This window comes from Pomacea canaliculata, linkage group LG7 (assembly GCF_003073045.1).
Source record: "Pomacea canaliculata isolate SZHN2017 linkage group LG7, ASM307304v1, whole genome shotgun sequence".
Classification (NCBI taxonomy): domain Eukaryota; kingdom Metazoa; phylum Mollusca; class Gastropoda; order Architaenioglossa; family Ampullariidae; genus Pomacea; species Pomacea canaliculata.
In genome coordinates this window covers 4,927,064-4,937,289 of record NC_037596.1, presented here as the reverse complement: position 1 = coordinate 4,937,289, position 10,226 = coordinate 4,927,064, and the positions used below count along the sequence as shown (strand labels likewise).

Sequence of the window (10,226 nt, the reverse complement as noted above, 5' to 3'; positions counted from 1 at the left end):
TGAGCTTCTCTTTATGTCCCATCGCTGGTTACTCTTCAGCCTTTTGTTTCCTTTGAATAAAAACTCTTTGCTTTTTCATTCTATTTCTCCGTTACATGCTGCTTAACACACACACAAGTGCACATATAATCGCACGCACATAGGGTAGAGGAAAACACAAGAGAAAGAGAGACCGGAGAGAATGTGACGAGCGCTCTGTACTGTGAGAACACTGTCACCTAGATAAATAAAAAAAAGTCTGTACACATGTGAACTTGACAGACGTATAAACAGACCCTAATTAGTTCTGTCCCAGTTATGGTATGTAAACAAAAGCTGCACGTAAACAAGATGCAAGCATATACACCAAAATACATACAAGTATACATCAAATGTAAGTTGTCTGCCTTTTGAACACTCCTGGTGTCTCCTGACTCCTTGCACCCTACAGGTCAGTCATGTGACACGGACAGGTCGTTGTGGGGCACTTGACGGACACAACAGATGTTATTGTGGGGTCCAGACACAGAACTTCTTTCCCACTAAATACAGGCAGACTCCGAACATGGAAGGTTTTCTTACTTAAAAACGAGCTGCCACGAGGTCTATTAACTTAAAAGTCCGAGTTACAAACAAATTAATTAAATGATTTGTAATAACAATCGGGGGGAGTAGTTTGTGAGCCTGGAATTTTCAGGCTTGACACTGGAGAGAGGGGGAGGGTGGAATGAGAGGAGAGACCATTACTTCAGGCAGGGGAGGGGTGGAATGTTTGGATGATGACGTAGTAGAGGAAGTACGTGTCGCCACGACAACCAGTAGGTGACGTGAACCAGGGCTCGCCGGCTCTATGTAGGCTCGCAGGTTCATCTGTCACACCACAGAAAGTTATACTCAGACGTGGAGCCAGACTACTAACCGTCAAGAAAGTTCTGTCGAGACACAGGTCAGTGTTTCATCATTTTGCGACTACGTTTATATACGCCTACCCACCCCAAGTTTCTTCTGTTAAAATGTTTATAAAACTAAAAATATTGTGAAAATGTGTTACAGAGCTTTTTCTTTACCGGACACAGGTAGAGGGGCATGTTTTGACCCACAGTCGATGTCCTGTCCCTGTAGAGGATCCAGTGTTGTGAAATACCGAGTATCGGTGAAGAAACATTCATTGAGACTATTACACTTGTGCCTCGTGTGTGTGTGTGCGTCCGTGAGACATAATGAGTCATTACTGCTGCCTTATGTTGTCGACACTGGAACTACTGACAGTGAACCTGCTACAATGAACAATAATGGCAGTCTGGAATACAGTTTTTCACATGATCTGTGCAGGCTGGGAGCAGCTTCTGGTGACATAACTTTCATCACATGAATTCTGTTTGTTGGGTGCGCCCGTCTGTCTTTTTTTCTGTAAAGCACCATGAGCCTGCTCATAGGACATTGACGCTATATAAGTTCGCTGTAGTATTTATTATTCCTGGGAAAAAGATGCTATCCTCCTGTCACAGACTACAAAATAAAAGTGTACAGGTCACAACTATAAATAGACTTCAGGTGCACGCGCCGCAGACTGTTTACGAGTTCGTATTTTCATATTGCGTCTTTTCTCAGAAATTGCGCGCATGAAGTGCATGTGCACGCGCTTGCCAGTATCAATGTTATCTTGCTATTCTCACTAATGTGACAATAATACATTCGCAATTGCTAAGAGAACCACCCTGTATGGATGATGTGTATGCATATATATATATGCAGTTTTGAAAACATATTTATTTGTAGGTTATAGTATAACTTATATTGCGCAGGTGCTGAACTGCAGCTGTTGTCCTTATTGACGAATAAAACCAGGAATGATTGTCCTTGACCTCCAAATGGAATCAGACTGTTTACCTCTAGTGAAGTAGGAAAGCGGCCAGACATCGTATTGGTGTTGTCAGAGTGAGAACGACAGCCACTAGTGGAGTGGATTTTATTTTACTTTACTAAAAAAAAAAAACCTGAACAGTGAACTGCTGCTCATCCGTGTTGAAGTTGAACAAACGACAGGTAAGATTTGTGTATTTACTTCGATCCTTTGATTGCTTATTCGATGTGTATTTTATTGCAGTCTCGCTACATAGGCCTAGCTCAACTATTATTGTTGATTAATGCATAAAACATTGTTGATATATTTATACGTAGTCTAGAAAATATTCTCACAGTAGACTTTGTGAGTCTGAGTTATTGTTACCGACGAAAGCATCCTATAACCAATGATTGAAACGCTCCCTCAGAGCTCCCTTCGTCCTCGCAGCTGATGGATAGAGAAGAGATGAAGGAAAGAACGATAAAAAGGTCAAGAGGATGAGACGGAGCGAAACACCGAGCGAAGGAAGAGGAAAGATGAAGTGTTGGGGTACAAGGGAGGGAGAGGGAGGGGGAGTGGGGTGTGTATGGGAGGGTGGGTTGGAGAGGAAGAGAAGTGTAAATTTTAGCTGCATGTACATAGAAAGCATATCTAACTGTACAAAACATTTTGTACATACTCAACCTGTCGTTAACGCATATAGGATCAGTCCAAACTGCAATCGAACAGTCGTTCTCTAATCAAATATTTATCTGCGCCTTGGTTCTCACCTCAGAGTTACAGCTGTAATGAGAGAGATTCATTTTCTATCTCTGTTATTTTCTCTTTTTTTCTCAGGTGGCATTGCCATCATAAATGTCAACAAGATGTCAAGCAGAAGCTATGACAGTCTGGTAATTCTTCTGGCTATCTTCTTGTACTTGTTAATAACTTTACCTGTCTGTGCTACAGGTGAGCACTCTGTAAAAGTAGGAATCTAGCTTTACTAGTCGAAGAGCTGATTCACTGTGACTAGGTCTTCTTCACAGGGTTATTCACAAATATAACGACCGGTGTGAATATTTGCATTTTCCTTCGAAGAATGAAAGTTATATGCTTATCGCTGGCCTTCTCTGATGGTTGATGGAGAGCAAGTCCGTAGCAGTCACAGTTCATTGGCAAACTCTTCACTGATGCCCTGTCCGACTGTTCATCATCAGTCTTGCATTAGGTCCTCTCTCCAAGTCACAGAGAGGGAAAAATACACGAATATGCGAGTCCATGGACGTTACCATGGTTTTTCAATGACTGCTTGCTTACACTACTATCCTCTACCGCAACATCCAGTGGTCTGCGTCCAGGTAAATAGTTGCCGTTGCCGAAGGAATACCACCCGGGTGGGTCTGATGCCTCCAAACTCCAGTACAAGAAAGGAATACCCAGGCGTTCTCTTCTCGTCTGAGAACGGGTGACTCCTCTAGTGACTCTCGAACTCTCGTCTCTCACAGGAAGCATCAGTTCTTGTTATCACCGATCGAGTCGTCGCTGATGTCTTCGCGACTACATCTGGTGGTCCCAGTGGGTCATTGTCGCAGAATGTGACCTTTTCTCCCAAATCTTTGTCTCCATGGCTCAGGTTCTAGTCTTCGTAGAAGGTGCCTGCCGTGGCATCGAAGTAGTACAGGAATTGGTGTTGATGAAGTGCCTCGATCACTGGTTGGCAGACTTCTCTGGCGGGAAAATACTAGAGGTGATGAGGGAGGGGAGAGGGAGGGAGGTAACTGGACTATGGGGAGAAAACCCCCTAGGGCCAGCCCAACTAACAGGTGTCACACACAGTGTGCCAAGAAGAGATTAGAATCAGGGCCTTTCTGTACATCGGTGACAAGCAAGTTCTTTATCCACTACACTACCAAGCATGCGTTGTTCCTTCCTTTACATTTCCCCACATCCGCAGTAACAACGAATGCTATTGGGCAGTCACATAAAGCATGCCATTGGTCAGTCACATAAACATGCCATTGGTCATTCACACTAATAAAGCATGTCATCGGTCAGTCACATAGAGCATGCCATTGGTCAGTCACACTAATAAAACATGCCATTGGTCAGTCACATAAAGCATGTCATTGGTCATTCACACTAATAAAGCATGTCCATCGGTCAGTCACACCTCAATCATCCTCTCAACCAACTAGCCAGAGGGAGCAGAGACCACACCCCCGCCGTCCATTGAGTAGCGCTAGCCCCGCCTTTCCATCACACCTTCATCACATGGCTTTGTCCTACTTCTGCGACCCCTTTGGTCAGCCACCCTAAACTACCTTCAGGTGCGTTCTGCCCTGACCGTGGCTCACACCTGCGTTCTGGTGATGCAGTGCCCACCTGTCGGCTTCATCATCTCTGAAGTTCGTCCGGCTGCTTTCTGACCGTCTGGGAAAGAAGTTCAGAAAGAAGTTGTATCAACCAAGCAGTTACAACATGAGACTGTTCTCCACATTACTGTGGACAGTCATGTCTGTGATGGGGTGTGGTCGTCACCTGCTGCATGCCCGTTTTCACAGAAATCTGCGAGGGCTGGCGGTCACATGTATCTTGTGTATAGATAAGAGTGTGAAGCCTAGCCATGTTTTAATACCAGATAGATGACAAATATGTCTCACTGGCCTCCACTCTCTCTCTACAGTCGTAGAGGCCAGCGCTTGTGAACAGTCTACGACTACCCATGCATGTGCATGTGCTAGCGGGAGAATTTGTTTTATTAAGCTCCGGTAAACGCTATGCCATGCCAGTATGCAAAAGCAATAGGCACCTGAAATCTTTTGTGCCATCCGCAGTTCAGCTACTCAATCACAGATGAACTATCAGCGGTGTGTGTGTGTGTGATGGGTAGGTGTGCATGTGTGTGGTTGTGTGTGTGTGTGGTTGTGTGTGTGTGTGTTTTTTTCCCATATACATATATTTTGGAAATAGGGCACAGCTCCCATCTAAATTGCCCGTCGGGATTAATAAAGTCGGTTGTTATTGTTATTGTTATTGTTACCCCAACATGCTGATGGTGGCCTCCAATATTTCAGTCGGGATGTTCTTGAACAGAATCTATTTCTCAGTGATTGCAAAACTAACCTGAAGATTTTACTGCTATTTTTCAGTGATTGTTTTTGAGACCAGCATCCATTATTATTATTATTATTATTATTATTATTATTATTATTATTATTATTATTTGTTTTTCTTTTTCAGCCTACCTTTAATGGCGAGGAAAAGCACTATGTAACTAAACAGTTATTAATATTATGATTATCATCATCATCATTATCATCATTATTATTATTATTCCTTTTCCTACTAATACAAGTGTGCTCTTACTGCAAACGCCGTTACACAATGTTATTATCAGATTTGTACGAGTATTTGAATTTTCTCTAGTTACTCTAGCAGCACAGTGATTCACACAAATCCACATAACCCATATAGTGGGATCCATCTATATAAAAAATAAACAAAAGAAATGAAGAAAGAACAAATCTATAAATAAAGAAATAAATGCAAAGAAGCATAAAGAAAAAGCTATAAGGAAGAAACAAAAAGGCCTCAGAATCATTGAGGACACCATCGAGGAAAGGAGAACTGCGTTTGGAGTACTATAAACAAATAATCTAAGCCTTCTAGTTAGAAAGGTGTCTTTCATCTTCTTTATCGTCTTCACAAAGAGATCATGTCAAATTTTCAGGAAATAATATTTACTAGAATGATGGGTCTCCATAACCCTGAAGCGTCAAAGCCAAGGTTGGGACCGTCAGCTGTAGTCGCGAAAACAACCATGGAGAAACAAGAACAACATTATTACCGAGGATATGACGGAACCGTAAGTATAATTATGGCCACAATGACTAGATGTGACCAATGAGCAAGTATCAGCAAACGAGTTCCACATTTACATTGCCGGCAAGGAAAATGCGCCATCAGGAAGGTCAGCCGTTGGAATCCTGTTGCCGCGTCCTTCCTGAGCTTGTTTGATGTGTGATTGCTTGTGTGGTTTCAATCTTTAAGCATATTAACTCTAAAAATGCGACTAATTGCCAGTCCTTATAAATCATCTTTACATAAACGAGGAGATATTTTGTTATAGAAAGAGCAAACAAAAGCTTAGCGCTGTTTGATGTTAAGCAGTTGAATGTACATCATTTTGCGCGTAGTGCTACATTCAATCATGATTTGAGATGGTCATTTGTCTGAACGCAGAAATCTTTAATTGAACCTTTGTCTTCTGTATGTCGTCTGCAGCAGCACAAACTGTTTCTTGTGAGATACCATCGGCACAGCGCATGTCGGCGACGACCCTGACCTGTTATTTTCCAGAAGATGTCAGTCAGACAAAGAAGGACATCACTGTTTATCATCACAACAGCGATCCGGGTATGTTTATCTTTCTGTTTGTCTGTGAGGATGGATGGGTTTCTCGAAATGCTTAACTTTCTTTTCTCTCTCTCCCTCCTTTTTTAGCTTGTTTTCTGCCTCTTGTATTTAATTTTATTGTGTTTGCTTGTACTACACACTGTGTATTCTGTAACCTTTTGAAATGTACATTTTTTATTCTTCGTTTCTTTGCTGATACCGGAGAGTCGACCAACGAAAATTTTGTGTAACATTTGCACCATACTTTGGAGGAAAAAATTTCATGTTACAGTTATAGATCGTCTACATTATTGTCAATGACGAGAACTGTTGCATGTCATCCTTTGCCGTTCTTGTTGTCCTCAAAGTCATGTTTATAGTATGACGTCAGCTGGGTATTGTTTACGTTTTGTTTTGTAGGTGTTGTTCCAGACAATGTCCTGGAGTGTATCTGGGTGAGGGGCGAGATCAAGTGTCTTGTTCACCCGGAATATGAGTTCACCAACAATGTCACCAATCACCTTATTGTCAGGATCGCGCAAGTGTCGGAGAATTACGAGGGTAACTACAGCTGTCGGACGTCTGGCTCCCGAGTTGAGGATATCAAGTTCTGCGAATTTCATCTGCTTAAAAGTAAGGACGATATGGGTATAACTATTTTCAATCTCTGTTTACATGTTCTCAACGAACGTATATGATGCGAGATGGTATCATGGTGTTGACTCTGGCGCCTTCATTGGACAGAGTGATGGCACAGAGGTCACTGCATTTATTCTACCTCAAGTTTAAATGTTGTTTCTACTTTCCTTTACTACTGTTACTTCACATTGCAGAGTAGCAGAAGAGCATGTTTGCAGGTTTGGACTCAACACTGGCAGTACATTTATTTAGCGAAAATGTGGAGAGCGGCATTTTGTACATATTTCCTGTCGTTTCTTTATATGCTTTTCTCTCCGACTGGTCAGGAAAAACTATGCTATATATATATATGTGGGATAGGTTATTAGTAGTAATGTTTACCTTTAAAGAACTAAACAGACTTTTTAAACATGTGATTTAAGCAGGCTCAGAAGTAACTGAAGAAAAGCACGATATTTTAGACATTTCTTTGTTCTCATTTTAAAGATCAGCCTCTTGCTGTGCAAGCCAACCTGGCGACAAAATTAGCTCCACCTGTTGCCATAGTGATCTTTCTCTTGATTATCTGCGTGGGTACCTGTCGTCTGTAAGCACAGGAGACTAGCTACTCTACCAAACTACGGGTGTGTGTGTATGTGTGTGTATATGTGTGTGTTTATCACACTCTTGCAAGTTTCATGACAATCCCAAAGAGCTGACATATTAAAATTGAAATCTGTCTGAACCTGTAATAAAATAATGATATTATATTTATTGGTATATGCGGCTTCTTTTCACACAGATTGGCATTGGTGTGGTTTGGACTCTGCAGTTTTCTCTAAATTCCTACTGATGTATTCACCAATAAATGAGACAGTTTCTCGACAAGCCTTGCTCAAAAATTGAACGCTTGTTTTACTTTGTTTTATTTTGTTTCTGAAATGAAGACATCTTGTTAAAAGAAACTCGAACTTTTGTTTTACAGGAAAAGGATTGGTCAGATGCAGTCTCGACTGTATGTAGTGACTGAGCGAGCAGCTGATAACCCGAGAAGACCGACGATGTCAGACGACAGGATGATGAGCAACGGTTCTGCGGCGCTGCTGTCGATCATCAAACACATTTGATTAATTATCCATTTCTGTATACTGGCGAAACAGGGAAGCGGGTCAGTGAACTCAGGCCACATTCCTCCCTAGAACGATGGGTATGTAAATCTGAGAAAAGCGAGTTCTCTAACATCTCCCTCTCCTCCCCCAACGACCTGAAGAGGCTATTGGATGATCTGTACCTTACTACCTCCTTATTATCATCTGCATCTACAGCATCATCCTTGTTACTGTGTGATAGTTTTACCTCTGGAATTTGCCATCCCTCGCTTACTTATCATTCGCTGGTGTCTATCAAATAGCTCTAAAGAGCGGAGAGTGAAAGAATGAAAAGGACTACAAAGGACGAACTATTTCCATTAATGGCAAATGCGTTTTAGTGTTTGTTATCGCCGTTTTATATTTTTGTAATTTTGATACTTGTGTTGATTTTGAAGATTTATTGCAGATTATTTCGTGTCCACTTAGTGTCGCCACATATGTAAATATCGCCATCGGTACACTTGCGGAATGTATCTTGCCATTGCACGAAATATTTTAAGTCAATAAACTTCTGATTTTAAAAAATAATTGAGAGTTAGTAGATGTTTTTTATGGAAGGCTCGACTGGTGGAGTGGCTTCACTTTTACAGACAGAAATGAGGTTCCATGATGACAGCTCTTGTTAGAGCATCACACTAACAGTCACAAAGTAGTTTCAGAGAGATCACAATGTTAGTCTATCAGACCTGTGTGTACTGTACATAAAGCTTGTAACAGCTCACCATCAAAACTTTAGCAATGGTAGAGAAGGAATCAGTGTGAAGCTGACTGCTGGTGCACCTATCTATGGCAAGACGGCGCAGACGTGGCAGTAGAAATAAAATGTTGTACAAAAGAAGAAAAGGGGCACAAGCACAAAATTAAATCCAGGAATATATAAAATTGCTTTATAGACGCGCAGATAAATATTACACACACAGCTTCATTCAGATTAACAGCAAAAGACGGAAAGTGACTGAAAGATATATATATATGAGGGCTCGTATAGCAAGGGTGCTCGCAGCACAAGTAATAAAACTTGGTTAGAATAAAAGAAGTTAATATGGATGTTAACGCATAAATTCATCAGTCATCAATGTCAAAGCCGGCTGGTTAGACAAACAGAACAAAAGCAAATATATGCAAATAATTAAATAACTGTCAAAAGTGTGAATTACAGGCTGAATAATATTAGACAGATTTCATACAGATCTAGAAAGGAGAATGTCCCAAATCGGGATCCGAACCCTTAACTCCCGCTCCTTACTGCAGTGGTATAAGCTACCGGGCCGCCACTAACTCCTACTGGATGATATTCTCAACAACACTAAGAGCCTAGAACGTTATTATGACGTCACAATAGCGGCTGAACCACTCACCATACAACAGACATCGCAATACTCGCTTTGATATGTTCGTTAATTGTGGTCTTCCGATGTGAAGGGAAAGGTGAAATGATAGTCTCTCTCCCTCTGTCGGTATGTCTGTATGCATGTGTGTTTATATGTAGGGAATGGTGTGTGTGTCGAGGGGTTCTCTCCTCCTTTATCCGGGTTATTTGTATATGTGTGTGCATGCATGTACCCACGAGCGCCTGTCTGTTTGAGCAGTGTGTACATGCGTGCGTGAGCGTGTTCGCGTGTTTGCCTACATCTTTGTGATTGTCCCTATGAGTATGGGATGGCGGATGGAGGTATGTCTGTGTCTACATCCGTTGACCTGTGTGACCTTTATTCATTTTCTAGTTGTAAAGAACAGGATGCAGAGCAAGTGTGTAACCTCGATTGTGTTGGGGTCGAGGAATGTGGAGGCAGTCTGAGTGCAGGAGAAAACTGTGATCAAACTATCAAACAGGACAACTGCAAAACACATCGCATTCGACATTCGACATTCGACATAGCCTTGTACTTTCCTGACAAGCCTACCTACAGTGAAAGTACAACCTAGTACGACCAGTATCACACTCAAGTTAACAAAGGAAGATGAGGGAAGATAACTATACTGAGGTCAACCTGTTGCCCATCACGGGCATTGCCACCTTCCTACACCATGTATAAACACTCGCACTCTAACTCCTGATATTATTGTGTAGAATCTCCTTATTAAAGTACTGGATACTGTTTGCATTAAAATATCTCTTCATGATTGTTTTACTGAGATATTTTGATAAGATTCCAGGATAATTCTTGTTTACTTCACGATGAAGGATGTAGTGCTCTAGAGAAGAAAAAACAATTCATGTCTCGTGAACTTGGTGGACACGTGCGCTTCCTGTT

At 41.6% G+C, this 10,226-nt stretch overlaps 1 long non-coding RNA gene across 3 annotated transcripts; it reads left to right on the top strand.

The window, feature by feature from the left end:
* Positions 1–719: 719 nt before the first annotated feature.
* LOC112568288 lies at positions 720–8,489 on the top strand. Of its 3 annotated transcripts, none has more exons than XR_003100048.1 (8): positions 720–925; positions 1,056–1,559; positions 1,785–2,025; positions 5,538–5,672; positions 6,092–6,223; positions 6,623–6,835; positions 7,328–7,464; positions 7,806–8,489. It is a non-coding gene; the product is annotated as an uncharacterized LOC112568288 (long non-coding RNA). The 3 variants fall into 3 exon arrangements; XR_003100047.1 differs by having other exon boundaries at positions 1,033–1,559; XR_003100049.1 differs by lacking the exon at positions 1,056–1,559 and having other exon boundaries at positions 730–925.
* Positions 8,490–10,226: the final 1,737 nt, after the last annotated feature.